This window comes from Phacochoerus africanus, chromosome 10, assembly GCF_016906955.1.
Source record: "Phacochoerus africanus isolate WHEZ1 chromosome 10, ROS_Pafr_v1, whole genome shotgun sequence".
Taxonomy (NCBI): Eukaryota; Metazoa; Chordata; class Mammalia; order Artiodactyla; family Suidae; genus Phacochoerus; species Phacochoerus africanus.
The window spans coordinates 70,861,200-70,878,870 of record NC_062553.1 but is presented as its reverse complement, the minus strand read 5'-3'; positions in this window follow the sequence as shown (position 1 = coordinate 70,878,870).

The window sequence follows — 17,671 nt, the reverse complement described above, 5'->3', positions numbered from 1 at the left end:
ACACCACATCCGAGTCTTGACTGTGACCTACACCACAGCTCACAGCAACTTGGGATCCTTAACCCACTGAGCAAGGCCAGGGATCAGGCATCCTCAAGGATACTAGTCGGGTTTATTAACCACTGAGCCATAGCGGGAACTCTCTAACTCCCTTCTTTAAACAACAATCAAGCACCATCTCTGTAGGACATATGCTGGGCTCTGGGAGCCCAAATAAGTTGGGGGCATGATCCCTGACCTCAGTGAGCATCTTGTCTATTCTAGGAAGCACTCTAGGTCGGGAAACTCTCCATGAACCACGTGGCCCACAGCAATATTTGATGGGTAAGATCAAAAAAGGGCCAGGGCGCAACATGTAATCATGCCTTTGTCTAAGATATGATTCTTTCCACCGTAAATGCTGTACCCTCTCCTTATTAGATGGTGGACTTCTTAGAAATTAGGTTAAGCAGTGCCTCCTGGGAAAGGTCTTCATTGCTTGCCCAGACAGAGTTTGTCAGCAAACTCTTTATTTCCACAGTACTTGGGGTCACAAAGACCTGGGTTAAGATGTGGGCTCTGCCCCTCAGCAAGTGTTTGTTGATGTCTGTGGGTAAGTTACTCCACCTCTTTGATCATCAGTTAGTCTATAAAATGAGGCTATTAATACTCCCCTCCAGGTGGTGGCGCTGTGATGGTTGAATGAGATAGTAGAATGCCGATGCCTAGAAAGAACACTTGCTGAACCTCAAAACGTGGGTTCAATGAATATTGCGGTGATAAATGTAATAAAATTCATTGAGTAATACAAAATTTTAAAAAAATGAATAAAGGATAACATTTATAAGTTCCCGTCTTGGCGCAGTGGTTAACGAATCCTACTAGGAACCATGAGGTTGCGGGTTTGGTCCCTGCCCTTGCTCAGTGGGTTAACGATCCGGCGTTGCCGTGAGCTGTGGTGTAGGTTGCAGACGCGGCTCGGATCCCGCGTTGCTGTGGCTCTGGCGTAGGCCGGTGGCTACAGCTCCGATTCAACCCCTAGCCTGGGAACCTCCATATGCCGCGGGAGCGGCCTAAGAAATAGCAGCAGCAACAACAACAACAAAAAATAATTCTCTGTTAAAAATATTTGTAAAGCTTACTAGCTCAGTGCCATGCTTCCTACCTGTATCTCTGAAGCTTTGCCCATAGGAAGCGCTTCATAAATATGTGATGAATAAACTAATGAAAGAATGGATCTCAAAAGGGATCATAGTGGGCAAGAGATGAAAGAGTTAATTTAGCACTATGTTCATGATTAAATTATAGTTTTGTGGACTCATTACCACAGTGGGAGTGCAGTGGGAGCAAATAATTGACTTTGCTAGAAAACATAAAGTCAAGTCCTGCAACCCCGCAATGCTGCTGATAGAGCCTCCTGGCTGTCTTGATAGCGGGAAGGAGTGAGTTTCGAGCTGGATATCTCCTGGGTCTGAGGAGCAGTCACAATATTTGGGCGAAGAAGGTAGTTTTTCCAAAACATGGCACATTGTCTTGTCATCAGGTTGCATTCTCTCCAAGTCATAGAATATTTCAATGTTTGGGGGCGAAAATGCTCCTCCTATTATAATGCATTTATGATAGATTAAAATGAGCTATAACACATGTGTTCATCATAATTACAGTGACTTTGAGTTTATGATTTCCCCTATTAATTACTCTTTGGTCATTTAGCAGTACAAGAATTCAAGCTATCAAAGATCACTCGGGTTTTATGTATTACCACCTCCCCTTTTCACTTCCTAGAAATAAAGATTAAGTGACAATATCTTCATCTTCAGAGCTAGTATTGTAATTTCTCATAGGGAGGAAACTCTCTTTGATTATGAAAATATCTTTTTTTTGGGGGGACACCCACACTTGTGGCATATGGAAGGCTAAGGGTCTAATCAGAACTGCAGCTGCAGGCCTATAACACGGTAACACCAGATCCTTAACCCATGAGTCCTGGGATTGAACCCCATCGTCACGGACACTGTGTTGGTTTTTTTTTTTTTTTCTTTTTAAGGTCAAATCAGAGCTGTAGTGCCAGCCATGGCCAAAGCCCCAGCAACGCAGGATTCAAGCCGTGTCTGCGGCCTACACAACAGCTCACCATTATGCCAGATCCTTAACCCACTGAACGAGGCCAGGGATTGAACCAGTGTCCTCATGGATACTAGTTGGATTTGTTTCCCCTGAGCCATGACGGGAACTTCATGTGTTGGGTTTTAAGCCACCAACCTACAATGGGAACTCCTTATTAGGTAAATATCTTGATAAATCATGTGGGCAAAGTGAGAGCCTGTGAGTATGGAATGGCAGGAACTAAAGAAACAAAAGAGACAGGGAAGTTCCCCTGTGGCACGGCGGGTCAAGGATCCCATTGCCACAGCTGTGGCGCAGGTTGCAACTGCAGTGCAGATTCGATCCTTGGCCCAGACACTTCCACAAGGCACGAGTGTGGCCAACCCCCCCCCCCAAATCCAAACAAAAAACCCAAACCCCCAAACAGCAGGATTGGATGGGAATTTGAGGAAGAGACAAGAGAGTGGGTGGGGGAGGATGGAGAAGAGGGTCGAGCAACCCCGCAGGAAGCTGGAGCCCAAGGATGGAAACTGCTCAGAGGCTTATGGAAGCAGAACTTTCTTTCTTTTTTTTTTTGTCTTTTTGCCTTTTCTTGGGCCACTCCCGCGGTATATAGAGGTTCCTAGGTGAGGGGTCGAATTGGAGCTGTAGCCGCCAGCCTACACCACAGCCACAGCAACTCGGGATCTGAGCCGCATCTGCAACTTATACCACAGCTCACGGCAACACCGGATAGTTAACCCACTGAGCAAGGGCAGGGATTGAACCTGCAACCTCATGGTTCCTAGTTGGATTCATTAACCACTGCTCCACGACGGGAACTCCTGAAGCAGAATTATTTAAAACTAAATTGCAAGTTGTTACCATTATGGGGCTGTAAATCTTATTTCTGGAAACCTTCAAGAAATCTTTGGGTGGAAATTATGGGCAACCTGAGTCCCAAACATGGAGATGTGAACAGAAAATGAGAACCAGAGGGAACCCTCAGTGATGTGCCCCTAGCACCCCCACGTGCCCTATCCCAGCCCTGGGGTTTTACAGAACTCCTGGGGAAGGGTTTGGACTTTCCACATTTCTCTGGAAAGATGAAAATTTTTTTTATTCATCACATCTGTAGTTGTATAATGATCATAACAATCCGATTTCACAGGATTTCCATCCCACAACCCAAGCACATCCCCCCAACCCCCAAACTGTCTCCTCCAGAGACCGTAAGTTTTTGAATGTCTGTGATGAAATTTTATCCAGACCTTAAGAGAAGTGGCTAAGAGTGTGAGTTCAAATCTCTGTCACTATCCTATATTACCTGGGGCAAATGCCTTAGCTTTTAAAAGTTCATTTGTAAGATGAGGCAAATTATAATAATAGCCTACTTCACAGGGGGGCTTAAATTAGATAAAATTAGACAAAACTAGTACAGGGCTTAGAACAGCTCCTAGCACATAGCAAGTATTTCATAAATGTCAGGTAGTAGTTACTGTGTATGTGGAAACTATTTCCGTTGTGTTTCTGATAAAAAATTATCTTTTTTAAAATCTTTTTGCCATTTCTTGGGCCGCTCCTGCGGCATATGGAGGTTCCCAGGTTAGGGGTCGAATTGGAGCTGTAGCCACTGGCCTACGCCAGAGCCACATCAACGCCAGATCTGAGCCTTGTCTGCAACCTACACCATAGCTCATGGCAACGCTGGATCCTTAACCCACTGAGCAAGGCCAGGGATGGAACCCGCAACCTCATTGTTCTTAGTCGGATTTGTTAACCACTGAGCCACGACGGGAACTCCAAAAAAAAATTATCTTTTTTTTTTTTTCCTTAGGAGGTTCAGGCAATGAACCCTACCAAGACTTACACCTTCCAAAGCATTGATAAGGATGCGTCTCAAATCTTGGCAGAGTCTTCTCGCTTCCTAGGTTTTCATGGTGGCAACACACAAGCCTTAAATGCAGAAAAATATTTCTCTTCCTTAGGCCATAGTTCCCAACTTTTTGATGGTGATGGTAGTGTTTTGGAAATGTGCCTGGATCATCATACTCATGGTATCTTATATTTATGTAACCTTCTGGAGTTTGCAAAGGGCTCTGCACACCAGCCCTGCGAATAAGGACACCCTTAGCCTAATTTTGCAAATGAGAAGCTGTGACTCAGAAAGGCTGGTTATCAAGGTCACCAAGGAGGCTGCAATTTAGGACCTAGGATTTTGGACTCCTTTTTCATTGATTTTTGAGAATATAAAGGGATGTTCTTTATCATTGAAAGTGGCCCTATTATCTGCAAACTCCTGCCTGGAAAAAAAAAAAAGAGAAGCTGAGGAGGATAGTTTTGAGCTATTTTGCACATCAAAGGATTTGTTCTCCTTGTTTAAGATCAGAAGTTTTTATGTCCAAATTAAATGCAGACTTCCATAAATTAACTATACTTTAATAAAAAATATATGTTAACTGGGGAATAAGAAAAGAAAAAATAAATTCAGACTTCAGTGCTAATCTTATATATTTCTTTCATTTGACTCTCTTTGGAATTTGTGATGTGCTTGAGTCCATCAAATAATTTAATGAAAAGAAAATCGTAGACTCCATCCTTGGAGCAATTCCAGAAAGGTCTCCTTTAAGCACCCAAAGACACAATTCCCTTGAACTTTCCATTTCCCCTTTTCTCACGGCTCAAAATATCACCCTGACCCTGCTGCCAAGGGTGCATGTCCTTTCTGAATTAAAAGGGAGGTGCCAGTGGCTGTTTCAGCTACTCTATGTCCTCTGCCCCCTATTTTTATCCTGTTGATTTGATCCCGAGATAACAAGGCCATAACGCCTTGGAAGACAAAGTATTGGGGAGGAGGGGCTGGTGGATGGTGGAAAGTCCAGGGAGAAGAGGGGCCCCCCTGAGCCTGTAACGTTAACTGGTGAAGAAGCCTGATTACGGGAGAAACAAGAGACTTGTTTTGTATCCTCTTACTTTAGGGATCAGTTAAGGAAGCTGAGCTTGAAACTCTAAAAACTCAAGTGGAGCTAGAAACTCAGGGCTAGAATAAGCATCTGCTGAAATTATTCTCTAACATTTGGAAACTGTAGGGTAAGAATGCCACACTAGGGAAGACGGCTATCGAGGAATTGTAATGCCTTTACTCTGATGACCTGCACAGAGCAGGACAACTTTGTTTGATATGCCTATTGCTACTCCCAGTTGTGTGCTTTTTGTTTCCATTCACATGAAATTTTTTCCATCACTTCCTTTTTTTTTAAACTTTTGTGTGTGTTTTTAGGGGCTACACCCATGGCATATGAAAGTTCGCAGGCTAGGGGTTGAATTGGAGCTACAGCTGCCGGCCTCCACCACAGACACAGCAATGCCAGATCCAAGCCACATCTGCATACTACACTGCAGCTTACAGCAACTCCAGGTTTTTCATGCACTGAGTGAGGCCAGGAATCAAACTCCTATCCTCATGGATACTAGTTGGGTTCTTAACATGTTGAGCCACGATGGGAACTCCTCTTTTTTTTTAATTAAATTATACTTGATGTACAATATTGTGCCAATTTTTGCTGTACAGCGAAGTGACTCAGTTGTGTGTGTGTGTTTACACATTCTTTTTTGTTTGTTTGTTATTTTCCCTTAAATATACCCTGTGTTTCCCCATTTGCTCTTTTTAAATTTTTTTTTATTATTCAATGAATTTTTATTACACTTATAGTTGTACAACGATCATCACAACTAAATTTTACAGCATTTCCATCTATACATTCTTTTTTAATATTATTTTCCATCACCGTCTATGTCAGGAGATTGGATATAGTTTCCTATGCAATGTAGTAGGAACTTGTTGCTTATCTGTTTTTTTAATGATTTTTATTTTTTCCATTATAGTTGGTTTACAGTGTTCTGTATATTTTACTGTACAGCAAAGTGACATAGTCATATATATATATATATATATATATATATATATATATATATATATGCATTCTTTTTCTCACATTAACTACCATCATGTTCCATCACAAGTGACTAGATAGAGTTCCCAGGGCCATACAGCAGAATCTCATTACTTATCCATTCTAACTGTAATAGTTTGCAGCTACTAACCCCAAACTCCCAGTCCATCCCACTCCCTCCCCCTCTCCCCTGGCAACCACAAGTCTGTGCTCTATATCTCTCTATCACTTCACATTCAATCTGTGTGTGTCTTTAGATCTGACATGAGACTCTTGTAGGCAGCATATAGATGGGTCTCATTTTTTTGGTCCATTTAGCCCCCCTGTCTTTTGACTGTAGCACTTAGTTTATTTATATTAAAATGATTATTGAAAAAAATGATTATTGATAGGTATTGATTGGGCAATTTCCACTATTATGTCTTCTAGATTGCTGATCCATTCTTCTGTATCATCTAATATGCTGTTGACTCTCTTTAGTGTTCAGGTGGTCTTCACAGGTTCTTAAAGTGTCATTTCTACACACTAGAGAATCTGACTACGTAAAGATTTAAAGTAAGTGTGTGTGTGTGTGTGTGTGTGTGTGTGTCAGGCTGGTTCCCATTGTAAAGGGGAGCAGAGGTGGAAATGGGTCAGAGAAGCCTGGTCAAGGGGAAGTTCTGGAAAGTTGAAAAATCCCAGAGAGCATTTAACTTCTATAAACAAGAGGTCACTTAAGAAAAAAAAAATACATGTATAAATTCACTTTGTATTCTTATTTAATACTTTCCCTGGGTTTCTTTCTTTTGGGATGTATTAATATGTGGAGAAAGAGAAACCAGACCTTAATAGATTGGGCTTCGTGTTGTTGTTATTGTTGTTCTGTGCAGCTCTACAGTCTAGTCTTCTAACTCTGGCATTGCAAGCTGATTTGCATCACCCTGCTTTACTACTCCAGCTAAAAAAGGGAGAAGAAAGAAAGATTCCAGAACAAAATGCTATTCTGATATTTCCTGATTTCAGCCATACAGAATGGTTTAATGAATTAAGATGTTCAGCATAAACTGACTCTACTCCTATCACTCTGAATATGAAATTAATGACAGCAAAATCTTTTGAACAAAGAAAGGTGGCAATACCCGGTAATGTAATGAATAATATATAGATTCGAAGGGTGCTCTTCCATAACATTTCAGATCAAATGCTAAGTGATGCTGAGGGTCTCCAAAAGCAATTATGGGAAAAACACATCAAGTTGACCTCCATCATCTTCACTAATTAATATTTATTGAGTGTCCACATATCTTGCTTGGTGTTAAAAAGTAAAAGAATCTGGAATTTTATGATAGTTGATGAAATACTTATGAGTTCAGTGACAAGGTAGAAAAGGGAATAAATGAACTATTTGAGCATGGTATGAACTATTTAAAGAATTTTAGAATTTATTGAGGAGCTCTCATTAGCAAGATCCTGAATATATCTTCTCAGAACTAATGGGTTATGCTTTTGAAGTATCAATTTATTCCTTTAAGAAGAAATACAGGTAAACCATGGCAGAATATTTCATTAAATTTGCCTGTTGGCAACTATCCTTCTCTCTTCCCTTTATAATTCTATTCAATTCCATTCAACTCACTTTTATTATAAAGATCATGGACCAAAGTCCAGTCTAGACTTTGCTGGGGAGATAAAAATTAATAACATAAGGTTATTTATGCAAAGGAAAAACCTAGTGATTAAGAGACTTGGGTCCTGAGGAGGCTAGCTCCTGGCCAAAAAAACAATGCATTTCCCCCCCCAGCCGTAGAGCAATTACAAAGGCTCTACCTGATGGGTCTCACATGTGGTCCCCATGCTGACTCAGTGCACAAACTCTCTGAAGGGAGATGCAGTCAAAGACTTAGGACCCCCCTGGCTGGTCTCCTCTTTATATCTGTGCTTTCCTGGCCCCTCTTCCCTATGTGTCTTTATTTGGGAACTTCATCTGAGATCTTCAGATGCCTCTTCCAAGACCTCCTTGTGGGTGGAGGTAGGAGGAGGGGAAACCTTGAAGACACTTTTCCCTCAGTGCTTGGTGCTTTCATACTCCTAGCTCTTCCCACCTCCACCCTGGCCCCAGGGTCCATAACCGCAGGAGTCTTCTGTTTGGTATCCCTCAATAGTGAGGCAACCCCCACAATCTGCACTAGTTCACCTGACCCTTGACCAGTGTGCCATTTCATAGGAGGAGGAGGAACAGAAGGCACTTGGTCCTCTCTCTGGTTTCAGCCTCTTATACTGTAGTAGTGAGTGATCCACAGCTCATTGTTCCTTCCATTTTGGCATCTTGGTTTAGTTGTCTACTTTGATACTTGAGAGCTTCACTGAGCTCCTGACAGGTACCAGTCGAGGTTCCATCACTTCCTAGCTGTATGAACTTTCCTAACCTCTGATTTTCCTACTGTAAAATGAATGCACTACTGTAATAGGATCTACAGAGGGTTGTTGGGAAGATTGCATGAATGATGCATGTGGTTGGCATACAGTGAAGTTTTAATAAGTGTTCTTACAATATATACTATTATACAAATATAATAGTATTGATAGAAATCTTACAACCTCCTGGAGAGATTGACACGTGAACAATCATTCATTCAACATGCCTTGGGTCCCTACTCTGTATCAGCCACTGTGTCCTCTTGGCTCTCAAAGAGACTTGGAGTCTAGAGGGAAGATAAACATGCAGCCAATGACAGCTGAAAAGGAGGTGCCTACAAGATACAGGAACTTGGGAATAAAGGTAGTTCATTGGTGAGGATGTTTTTGGCTGAAAGAAACAGAAACTCAAATTGTCTAAAATAATTTGCTAATTTATTATTGCACCTGACAGTGTTGAGAGACTCTGATGCCCAGTGATGCCATTAAGGACCCAGATTCTTTCCATCTTTCTCTTCTAACAGTGTTGGCTTCCTTCTCAGACTGTTAGCAAGGAGATACAATATCTAGGCACATCCAAATATGTTAATGTGGAGAAGAAGAAGAAAAAACATTTCTTCCCATATCTCTTTTTAGGAGCCAAGAATCTCTTTCTGGAAGTCCACTCGCCAGCTTCTCTCACGTCATTGATCAGACATGGGTCATGTGCTTATCACTGTCAAGAAGAGTGAAATTTCCCTTAGACTCTAGAGTGAGAATGATATTAGCCTCTCTTGTATATGGATGCATGGGGAAGGGTGGAAATCTAAATCAAGTGAAGGTTATGTTAAAAGTAGAGACAGGATGTATGTTTGCAAGAATGAACCATGTCCGCTACAGGCATCCAAATGTCAATGAGAGAGTCAAGCCAAACTTACATCTGTGTGAGTGCCCTGGACTGAGACGTGAAAGATGTAAATTTGGCAGGTAGATAATAAGAATGGGCTTGTTCGATGGTGGAGTGTGTCTCAAGCAGAGGGAAGAGTAAAAGCAGAGTCAAGGAAACCTAAAGCAGTGTGGGGTTTGACTTCCTTCCAAGATGGAGTAACAGGAACTAGATTTACTCTCCCACCTGGACCAACAATAAAACCAGAGAAAATATATAGAACAACAATTTTGAAGACATAGTACATCAGGCAACAAAGGATACTGATCCCCTAGAGATGGGAAACTAACAAGTCAGTCATGCAATTGTTCCAGCTTACTGTTTTGAGAGTTTCCAGGTCATGGCAGAGGGAGGATGTGGGATTGTACAGAAACCATTTTTATGCTTCTACATGGTCAGAGATTTCTGAACAAATTTTACCAAAACTTGGAATCTGATCTGAGAGCTAGTCTTAGAAGTTAATTTACAACTGCATAGAGGGTGAGAACTCCAGAGAGATTTACCTAATGCCAGAGATAATGTGTTTACATTTCAAGAGGGCATGAAACCTGGAACTTGGAAACATCTCTGAGTTGTAAATCTGGAGACACAGAGATTATTTTTTCCCTGGAGAGATTTATTTACATTCCAAAGGGTTAGAGCAAGCTATTTCCAAAGAGACTCTCAGATGTGGAAGGGGAGGCAGCTGGCTCTTTCTGCTGTATACAAGAGCAGACAATTTATTTTTCTCTCTTCCTTACCTATGAGGTGAGCTTGCCATCCATATAGGACACATTTTTATATCGGGTTCTCATCATGTTATTTTGGAGACATAGGGAGTGACACTGCCGTTATACCTGTATTGATCTTGCTGTGAGTGTAATAAAAAAAAATCTGTCTCTGATCCAAAAACCACAGTGTGCATTAAAGATAACATTAATAAAGGAAATATAACAGAGAAGGAACCCAGACACACTTTGGCAGACTCCCTAAGTTGAGCAGATGGAACTGTGAATCTGGGGAGGCCAAGGTGGCTAGAGTTTGCAAGACAAAGTAACATAGAAGAGATAGCTATACAGAAGGAGAACCCTAGAGATTTGCAGAAGCTTTTCTTCGAATAGTCAGCATATTACTTATCAGTGCCTGTGCTTAAGAAAACTCCTTCAGGGGGTTAGAGGGGGAAGCAGGGCAAAAGGATTAGGAAACAGTCCCTGACACAAACACAGTTACAGAAATCTTGCTTATTCCCATAAGCCAGACTGGAAAAATTTATAGTTTATGGGTGATTGTGTTGAATACTCAGTTGGGGGATTTAATTAGCTTTAGATGGGAGTACCTCTTGGGACCTGCATAGTAAAGCATAAAAGCAAGGTTCAGTAAGATCAAACTGTTTCTGAGTAACTAAACTGCATCCCAGGAATACTTCCTGAATATTTATTTGAGTACAAAAGTACCCAGCACCCAGTAAGTTAAAATCCACAATGTCTGTCATTGAAACAAAGATTAGCAAGCATACAAAGAAGCAGGAAAACATGACCTATAGTGAGGAAAATAATTAATCAATCAAAAACAACTTGGAGCTGACAAAGATGCTAGAATTAGCAGACAAGTACATTTAAACAATTGCAATGATTCCATATTTCAAACAGTTAAGTAGAGAAATGGAAGATGTAAGAAAGACCCAAATTGAATTCCTAGAGCTGAGGACTGTAAGGCTTGAGATAAAAAGCCAAGTGTATTTAATGGCAGATTGTTCTGGAGAAAACAGATAAATAAACTTGAAGACAAAGCAATAGAAACTATCTAAAATGAAACCAAAGAAGAATAAAATTGTTTTAAGTGAAAAGAGCATCAGTGACTGTAGGAGGACTTCAAGTGGTTAAAATACATGGAATTGGAGTCTCATAGAAGAGAGGGGATTGGGAATGGGGGACAAAAATATTTAAAGAAATAATTGTTGAAAATTGTTCAAATTTAATAAAAACTGTAAGTGAAATCTAAGCACAAGAAATATGAAGAAAACTACACAGAGGCACTCATCATCAAATTGCTCAAAACCAATGATAAATACAAACCTTAAAAGTAGACAGAGAAAAAAGACAAGTTATGTAAAGAGGAACAATGACAAGAGTGGCAGCGGGTAACTTGTCAGAAACAATGGAGGAACCTGGCATTTGTACATGTAGCAAATTACAAGCAATTGGTGTTGATAACACTCAAGGCGCGGGGAGGGCATGGGGGGATGGGCTGTGGCAAGAGATAGGTCTGCTTGGATGTGCTGAGGTCAAAAAATGATGAAAAGTATTAAGTGCCCCATTATAGCTGCTAGCATTTATCCTGGAGCTTATATGGAGCCATTAAAGAATTTGGGGCTGGAAAATGGCATCGCATGTGCATATTAGAAAGATTACTCTAATGGCATTAATGGCACCAACATATTAATAAACAGATGAGTGAATGAATTGAAGAGGATGGCCTGGAAGGTTGAGGAACTGGAGGAGGGGAGTGAAACCATAAGGAAGCTATTGCATTCGTTTCATTTCATTAATTCATTTGTTCAGCATGTATTAGTTAAGTCCTCTTATATCCTCCACTTTAAGCCAGCCCCTTAAGAACGATACAAGAGTGAGCAAAGTAACGACCTCTCTAAAAGGCATACTACTCTGTAAGTATGTTGTGGACACATTTTTGTGTTGATCTAAGTACAGCTGTCCTTTTTTTTTTTTTTTTTGTCGTTGTTGTTGTTGCTATTTCTTGGGCCGCACCCGCGTCATATGGAGGTTCCCAGGTCAGGGGTCGAATCGGAGCTGTAGCCACCGGCCTACGCCAGAGCCACAGCAACTCGGGATCCGAGCCGCGTCTGCAACCTACACCACAGCTCACAGCAACGCCGGATCGTTAACCCACTGAGCAAGGGCAGGGACCGAACCCGAAACCTCATGGTTCCTAGTCGGATTCGTTAACCACTGAGCCACAACGGGAACTCCAGCTGTCCTTTCTTATCTGTGGTTTCACTTTCCATAATTTCAGGGACCCTTGGCCAAATGCTGTATGAAAATATTAAGTGGAAAATTGCAGAAATAAACAATTTAGAAGTTTTAATTATGCGCTGTTATAAGTAGTGTGATGAAATCTCTTCCTGTCCCATTTCATCCCACCTGGGACATGCATCATCCCTTTGTCCAGTGTATCTCACCCTTTAATCATTTAGTAGTCGTCTTGGGTTCTCAGGTCAATTGTCACAGTATGAAGTGCTTGTGTTCAAGTCACCCTTACCTTACTTACTAAACGCCCCGAGGTGCAAAAGGAGTGATGCTGGCAATTCATTTATGCCAAAGAGAAGCTGTAAAATGCTTCCTGCAAGTGAAAAGGTGCAAGTTCTTGACTGACAAAGACAAAAATTTTACCGTAAGAATGAATCTTCTATCTTTGAAATTGTGAAGAAGAAATAAATTTATGTTGGTTTTGCTATTATTACACCTCAAATGGCAAAAATTAAGGCCACAATGAGGGATATAGGCTTAGTTAAGATGGAAAAGGCATTCAATTTTTACAATAAGATATTCTGAGGGAGAGAGAGAAAGGGACCATATTCATATAAATTTTATTACATTATATTATTGTAATGATTCCATTTTATTATTGCTCTTAATCTGTTACTATTTCATATTTATTTATCTATTTATTTTTGTCTTTTTAAGGCCGCACTTGCAGCCTATGGAGATTCCCAGGCTAGGGGTTGAATTAGAGCTGCAGCTGCTCGCCTACGCGACAGCCACAGCAACTCGGGATCCTTAACCCACTGAGCAAAGCCAGGGGGTGAACCTGTGTCCTCATGGATACTAGTCAGATTCATTTCCACTGAGCCATGATGGGAACTTCTCCTGTTTCTAACTTATAAGTTAAACTTTTTCATAGGCTGTATGTATAGGGAAATACATAGTACATAAATATATATCCACTAAATATATATACTACTATGTATTATATATAACATTTTATATTGTTAAAATATGATAATACATAATATATATTAATACTATAATACATAATAATATATAGTAGTATAATATACAGTATATTCACATATTAATATATTAGCATATATTATAGCATGTAATGTAGTATATATACTATATTATATATGTGTGTATGTGTAGATGTGTGTGTGTGTGTGTATATAAAATATCCACTGTCCACAGTAATATCCACCTTTCAGGCATAGACTGAGGTGTCTTAGACTGTATCCCCTGTGGATAAGGGGGACCATCATAAATCAAAGCTTTTATTCTTTATAACAGCTGCATAGGTTTGCTTCTATCATCAAATTTTCATGGAGTGTCTTTGGGGAAGGCACCAAAGATACAGCAATGAATAAAAAAGATCTCCCTGCATCCATGACACTTATATCCTAGTTAGGGGTGAGAATACATATATAGGAATGTTCCAGAGATCATCCTTTGGTGTGCGGCCAAGCTTCTCATCTTGGACTCGATTTCCAGGCAAGACAGCTGGACCTGCTTCACGGTCCTTCCTGGCATCTCTGACCTTTTTGTTACCCTTATGATCAGATTTGTTACAATAATGGGTAGTCAGGAATTTAACTATTTCAAGGAGGTAAGAATTTCAGATTTACATTAAAATATAAAATCACTATCAAATATCAGCCAGCACTTTTTTGGAGGGAAATTCTCACTATATGCTTTATATGCTGAAATACAAATTGTACCAATACAATACTAACATGAATTATAAGAGAGTGTATTATTCACATAACTTTGGGAAGGATATTGTATATACATGTGTGTGTACTAACAAATGTTTATAAAATATTGAATATTACTAAGCTGCATATAACAGTAAGAGAAGTAATGGTAGTAAGGATGAGGATGCTTAGGTTACATCATTATTATAATCCTTGGAGTTTATATGCTAGTATTCATAACATTAAACAAAATAATTTTTGAGAACTTTTATTTACATTTTCCTTATTTAAGTCTGCTTAGGCCTTGAGTGTTTTATATAGATGGCTTATTTGGGATTTCTTCACATCTTGTGAGGTTGGATTGAAAGCAGAATGTTAATTTCAGCACCTCAAAATATTATAGGGATGAAAGACTCCACAATCATGCTCAACAATATCCATGAAAAATAATCTTTGACGAAGACATAATAAAGAACATGAAGAAAATGGAGTTCTTGTGGGGGCTCAGCAGTAAGGGACCCGACTAGTATCCATGAGGACACAAGTTCGATCCTTGGCCTTGCTCAGTGGGTTAAGGATCCGGTGTTGCCATGAACTGTGGTGTAGGTCGTAGACGCAGCTCGGATCTGGCATTGCTGTGGCTGTGGTGTAGGCAGGCAGCTATAGCTCTGATTTGACCCTTAGCCTGGGAACTTCCATATGCCTCGGGTTCGGCCCTAAAAAGACCAAAAATAAAGTAAAATGTTAGGGAAAAACAAGGTAACTGACACACATTTTGCTTCCATAACAAGTCAAGGAACACAGACTCTGTCAGACCCTTTAAGAAGATGACACCCTTAGAGTTATGAGACTATGAAGACTAAGCATTTCAATAAAAGAACTGTTAAAGCAACCGTCAGAGCCTGTCTACAATTTTCAACAGTTAAAGGATTTCTAAGGTATGCATATGACTCTTAGATAAAAATTCCTTCTACAAAGCACACTGCTGAAAATCTCTTTTACTGAATTACATCTGCTTTGAACACAAAGGCGGGAGCATCATTAAACAGACTACTTTTGTAAGTCATACATCACACACTTGGGTACACAGAGACAACCAGATGTCTTGTTTAAAGTTTGACAGCCTGGTGGATTAATGATAAATTCAACTCTGCTTCTGTTAACTAGTTTGCCGAGAGATGTTAAGTCTCTCAATAGCCAACAACATGGTGAGTCTCAATGAAGAGATATTTCTTGAATAGCAAATGAGAAATGAAATCATCATGTGATTGACCTTGACCAGGGAACAGCCACAGTCAAGGCTGTGTGTGACCCAGGAGTCACAATCAGTATTTTTTATTATTTTTAAATATTTATTTATTTATTTATTTTTGTCTTTTTTTGCCATTTTCTTGGGCCGCTCGCGTGGCATATGGAGGTTACCAGGCTAGGGGTCTAACTGGAGCTGTAGCCACTGGCCTATGCCAGAGCCACAGCAACTCGGGATCCAAGCCACGTCTGTGACCTACACCACAGCTCACAGCAACGCAGGATCCTTAACCCACTGAGCAAGGCCAGGGATCAAACCCACAACCTCATGGTTCCTAGTTGGATTTGTTAACCACTGCGCCACGACGGGAACTCCACAGTCAGTATTTTGAATCACACCTTTTGGTGGTGTGTGTTCAGAAAGTAATTCTAGCATGGAAGAATATAATGGGATTACTCATCCAGTGAGATGGTGGGCCACCTGCCAATAGTCCCCTTCAGCCAAAGACAAGTTGCATGACCTACAAGAAATTTTCCAACTACCTTGCCAAGAACTTATACAAAGCATTCAGACAGGATGGAACAGCAACACATTTTTAAAAGGCTGCCTAAGTTGCCGTCCTGGCACAGCGGAAACAAATCCAACTAGGAACCATGAGGTTGTGGGTTCAATCCCTGGCCTCGCTCAGTGGGTTAAGGATCCCATGTTGCTGTGAGCTGTGGTGTAGGTCACAGATGCGGCTCGGATCCTATGTTGCTGTGGCTGTGCTGTAGGCCAGCAGCTATAGCTCGATTCGACCCCTAGCCTGGGAACCTCCACATGCTGCTAGTGCGGCCCTAAAAAAAAAAAAAAAAAAAAAAGCCTGCCTAAAAGAAAGCTTTAACATTATATTTGTCAGACAAAAATATCAACACGACAGGATTCATGATCAGTCAAGGGATCGCTTGAAGAGAAAATAAGTTTGTTTTTAGACCCCACTGAAGAGAAGACCAATAAGAAGTACAGTGATTGAGCAAATATTTCCTTTTTTTTTTTTGGCTTTTTGCCATTTCTTGGGCCGCTCCAGTGGCAGGTGGAGGATCCCAGGCTAGGGGTCGAATTGGAGTTGCAGCTGCAGGCCTACACCACAGCCATAGCAACATGGGATCCAAACCGAATCTGCAACCTACACCATAGCTCATGGCAACGCCGGATCCTTAACCCACTGAGCAAGGCCAGGGATCAAACCCTCAACCTCATGGTTCCTAGTCGGATTTGTTAACCACTGTGCCACGATGGGAACTCCTTACATGATACCTTATGTTCCCCTTCAAAGAGATATTTTAAAAAAATATGGGTTCTATGGTTGTTTAGAAGGAAAGCTGAGTAGGGCAGGGCTATATGTGGGAAGGACGAAAAACAGGAGTGGAGCTCAAACTTTCTTTTCTTAGCCCAGGCAATTTGCCTCTGGCCCTGAATGTATTCAAAACAATTAAAAAGCAGGGCCCTGCGGTGACCCCCACTCTCTTTACACTCAGTCACTCAAGCACTCCTTCTGGGGGGGTCTCACTTCCACCACTCTGGACTCGGTGTATTTATTCACCCATTTCCAGTACTCTCCCCACAAAGCCATCTGGCAGGTAGAGATTTTTCCATTTTGGAATATTCTCGGGGGTGTTAAAACTGGTGGCCCTTGGTGGCTGGCTGTGTCTCCGAACTCAGCCACGGGAGATGGAGTCTTACAGTGAGGGCTGATCTGTCTGATCATTGGAAAAGCTCCAATTTGCCTTTTCAGCATCCTGCTCTGAGACCTCCTGTTTTGTTTCTCTACAGATCTCAGCAGAGGAGTAATAATAGCTGTGAAAAAGACAGATACCCCCACACCCAGGTTTTCCGCAATGCAGAATGCACCTGTGGGTTTTAACTTCTCTCTTTGGAGAGCTCCATTTCTCCTCTCCCACAGGTCCTCAAGCTAGCAACTCCCTTTTCACTACTTTACATCCAATCGATTTCACTTCTTTGGGAGCTTGTTGCCCCAGCACGGTTTGAATGGAATCTAACAGTAACTAGAAGAAATTCTTTGTTTTTCCTTGTAAAAATGGGGCATTGTGAATAAAATTAATGTTTGAACACTGAAGCTGGCTTCATTTTCTTCGTCTGTTAAGAGGGTGAAACCTCATTTTGTACAGCTCAGAATTTTTTGAAGATCGCATGAGATAAAATGGTAAATGGATCTAATTATAATCTTTTCCATTTTATTGAGGAGAGTCTCTGCTGACCTGGAAAGAAGTCAGTACGGGGAATAGAATTACTTATTCAAAGAATGCCATTTGCAGCAACATAGATGGACCTAGAGATTATCATACTGAGTGAAGTAAGTTAGGCAGAGAAAGACAAATATCATATGATATCACTGATATGTG